The sequence below is a fragment of the Hordeum vulgare genome, chromosome 6H (genome assembly GCF_904849725.1).
Source record: "Hordeum vulgare subsp. vulgare chromosome 6H, MorexV3_pseudomolecules_assembly, whole genome shotgun sequence".
In the NCBI taxonomy this organism is placed as follows: domain Eukaryota; kingdom Viridiplantae; phylum Streptophyta; class Magnoliopsida; order Poales; family Poaceae; genus Hordeum; species Hordeum vulgare.
Genome location: NC_058523.1, coordinates 541,475,939 through 541,479,839, shown reverse-complemented (window position 1 = coordinate 541,479,839; position 3,901 = coordinate 541,475,939). Strand labels below are relative to the sequence as shown.

At 46.2% G+C, this 3,901-nt stretch overlaps 1 pseudogene; it reads left to right on the top strand.

The window, feature by feature from the left end:
- Positions 1-2,183: 2,183 nt before the first annotated feature.
- LOC123406118 lies at positions 2,184-2,503 on the top strand (annotated as a pseudogene).
- Positions 2,504-3,901: the final 1,398 nt, after the last annotated feature.

The following is a 3,901-nucleotide window of genomic DNA, read 5'->3' as shown; positions in this document are numbered from 1 at the left end:
TTTTAATCTGTGTATTTGTTTTTTTTATACGCTACATAAAAACATAAACATTAGTGAAAATTTATACACGTATATTACAAATACGTATCCATGTATATGCTTTTTTCAGATTTTTTTAGTATGTGAAAATGGTATTTTGGTAATAAAAAAAATACCGGGCTCACGGGAGCCCGGGTGCCGCTCTGCTTTTTCGTGTGCTTTGGGGCTTTAATCGTTAATAAACTGTGTTTAGACTAATTTTTCTTTTTTATTTACGCGTACGGTATGTATACGATTGTCGATTGGGAAATACTCCGTCCGTTCCTTTATGTAAGATGTATTATTTTTAGCACAGTGACCAATGCACATAATTATAGACAGGCTAAGACTAAATTACCCTTGGAAAATTTGTTGGTTAGTGGAAAGTGAATCATATGAGATACATGCAATCGATAAAGAGATAGTTTCCTTCTTTTTCTATAAGGAGAGATACACACAATCAGAAAATAGATACTTTCCTTTTTTTAGGAGGGCTAACAAGGAAATTATATAGTATTAAAAGAAATGCACCTTGCATTTTAAAATTTTATCAAAAAACAAATACACCATATATAGAGGAACGGAGGGAATACACCTTACAGCAAGAATCTTTATGCATCTTTTTTTTGGCAACGAATCTTTATGCGCCTTCATGTGGCTCACTTGAATATGGTCCACCCATGGCCATGGGCCAAGTGCATACAGTAGCACTGTTTAAATTTTTGTATTGCAATTCGGTATTTGCACTACAAATATTTTGGGGCTGCTACACATCCACCGACGAATGTTTAGTAAACATCCGTCATCTCGACGGCCGTTCGATGTATGCGTGCAACCATCTGATCTACGCGGCTGCGTCGCCTCTCCGCATCAAATAATTCCTGAAACAACGGTCGAGTTGCAGAAACAATCGCTATGTTGCAAAAAGTACATTTGGACCCATTAATTCCTGAAACAATGGTCGAGTGTCAGAAACAATCGCTTTCTTGCAGAATTTTTATTCTTCGTCTTTCTGCAACATAGGTACTGTTGTGGAAGAAAATTTTGCAAATAAGGTCATGTTGCAGAAAACTTTTGCAACACAGTTCAGGTTGCAGAAAACTTTTGCAACATGATATTTATTCCATTTTTTTTAAAAGAGGTCATGTTACGGAAACTTGTCAATGCGCCGCCACCTTCCGGTCTCCACCGTCGTCGTCCAGCTTTGACGCGCGCGGGGGGGGGGAGGCTTGGCTTGTTGGCCGACATCAGGGGCGGAGGGGCTACAGCGTTGCAGGAGGTAGATGTGGTGGTGGCCATTGCGTCGCAGGAGTTCAAAAAAAAAAGCGACGTTCGGAGGGCCGGCCGGCGTCGGGGGCGAGCGGCTGGCTGACGGCGACCGGGGGGGGGGGGGGGGGGGTGGGGGAGGGAGGGGTCGGCCGCATCATGTAGACATGAGCTGTTGAGAAAATAGAAATGTGTACATGAAGTGAAGGAGGAAGACGATGGATGAGGCAAGGGAGGAGATGAGGTTCTGTGTGTGGATGATTCGGGTGTAACTGGAAGAAAATATCTCTACTATTAAAGCAGGATCGAACGTGTGATGGTTCAACCTACCGATTTCGACCTACCGATGGTTCGACCTCCCAGCGATCCCACCCGCGCGTAAAAGAGGCAGCCCACCCGGCGTTCGACTTGGCCCAGAAATCAGCCAACGAAAAAAAATCGCTAATACGCGCACACATCTCCGCCTCCCCCACTCCCAACTCCCTCCCCACGTCTCCGCCTCCCCCACTCCCAACTTCCTACCCATCCCGATCCCGATCCTCGCCGCCGTCGCCGGTTGTGTTCGTCGCCCCGTCACCTCTACATCCGCTGCCGCACGCCTTCTGGATCGGTGAGGGGTGCCTCCCGTCCCTTGCGCCCGCCTTGGTAGAGAGAGAGGGGGAGAGAAAGAGATAAGAGAGAGGGAGGAGCGGACAGCAGCGGGAGGAGGGACGGCCCCTCCATGTGGCTGCCGCTGTTGGCGTGCTCGGTCAGGAGGAGGAGGCCGCCTCCATCTGGCCGCCGTGGTTGCGAGCGCCTGTCCAACCTACCCACAACGTCGCCGCCACCGCATAGTGTCATCCGTCGCACGAGCCGCGGAGAAGCAGGCTTCCTGTCGGTCGGCCGGTTGCGAGCTTGCGATGGGCGCCACGTCGTACGAGAGGCTGTCGAGCCCCGTCGCCGGGAGCGGCCGCCACGGCGGCGGAGGGGGGGGGGGGCGTGGGCGGCGCTGAGGCGCGGGCGGTGGGCGCCGGCGAGGGGCATGCTGGTGCGGGCGCGGGGGAGGAGCTGGCGCGGCAGGAGGGTGGCGGCCGGGTGCGGATACGACTCCGAGGGCTACGCGTGCAACTTCGACGACGGGCTGTGGAAGGCGGACGAATCCTGCAGGCTCGCGCGTGCCGCCGTGTCCTCCGTCCAGTGATTCATTCTTCCGGCGTTCTTATGATCGCCCTGTTCGTTGTGAGGTAACCATTGGTTGTTTTTTTTCAGGATTTGATTGTCGTATAGTTGGATTAGTCGTAGCCTCGTAGGACAGTTTTCTCTATGTAGTTTGTAAATCAGGCACGCAAAAATGAATAAGTCCCGGTGTACATGGCCAAGTTTTTTGAGTTCGTTTGCAATAGTGGTATACAGGAGAAAAAAATGACAGACATAACGAATGTTTGGCATAGATTATCACGTGGCACCAACAGTAAGCTGTCTCAAAACCTGTCAATAAAAAAAATTGAAAGTTAGAAAATATACCAACTCATTACCTCCTTACAATAGACTCGGATGGCACTATTTCTATGATCAGGGGTTTAGAAAAAAAAACTAGGAGTGGTTTATTATTTGCGACTGTGAGAAAAAAAGAATAGTATGAAAGATACCTCTACTATTAAATAATGATGTAGAGTTAAAACAACCTGAGAACGTTGAAGAACTTAGAAAACTGCACTTGGTTTCCTCCAACCATAAGCATGCCTTAACAGCCGCACTTGAGTACTCTATGATTGTGCCGATGAGCTCATCAGATTATAACTGATGAATTTGTGTCAAAGGAATCCTAGAAAGAAAGAGAACTGATGGTGTTCTCCTTGCATCTTCATGTTCAGGCGTTCGAATTTGTAAACCTGAAGGAGCTTTGCTACGCTGGAAGTCATTGAATGGACATAATGCTATCATGTGCAGATTCCGAAAGTAAAATAGAAGATGTGAGTACTTCTTTCATCATTTGTAGAATGGTCAAAATTGCTTTGTTGCATTGCCTAAAAATATGTTATGTGGCAAAGATAAACACTGATATGCAAGTTTTTAGCAAACTGAATATGCTGCATATATCATGTAAATACATTGCCTCAAAGGTCGCGCTGTTATTTTTTTTACAAAAGGCAACTTGCTAGGATTGGTTCTCAGTTGAGAAAGCGGTGCACGAGAGGACATGCTTGCAGGAGAAAAGGATCCTCACGCCTTCTTAGTGGTACGAATTGAAGTTTATTGCACAAAGGTATATTTCATTTATTTAAGGACACTTGAATCTTTGATTTTTTATTTCTGACATAATGCGGCCTGAAGGAGATGTCCATCCTTGATCACTGGCTTCCTTATGGTTGAACTATTGCACTAAGTATTACTAGACATAGGCCAAGTGATGAAATAATGGTGCCAACATTTCCTTGCGCACCTAACTACAAAAATATACGTGTGTTGTTGTTTTCTTGATTTTCTGTTTCATTCTTAAATGATTTTGGCAATGTCATCAGCATCATCATTATATGTGCTTCCTCTTACGTCTTAACAATGTCTATTTCATTCACACCATATAACATTGCATTGGTTTGATGTTTCTACCAGAAGATAACAACAGGGAAGAAAAGGC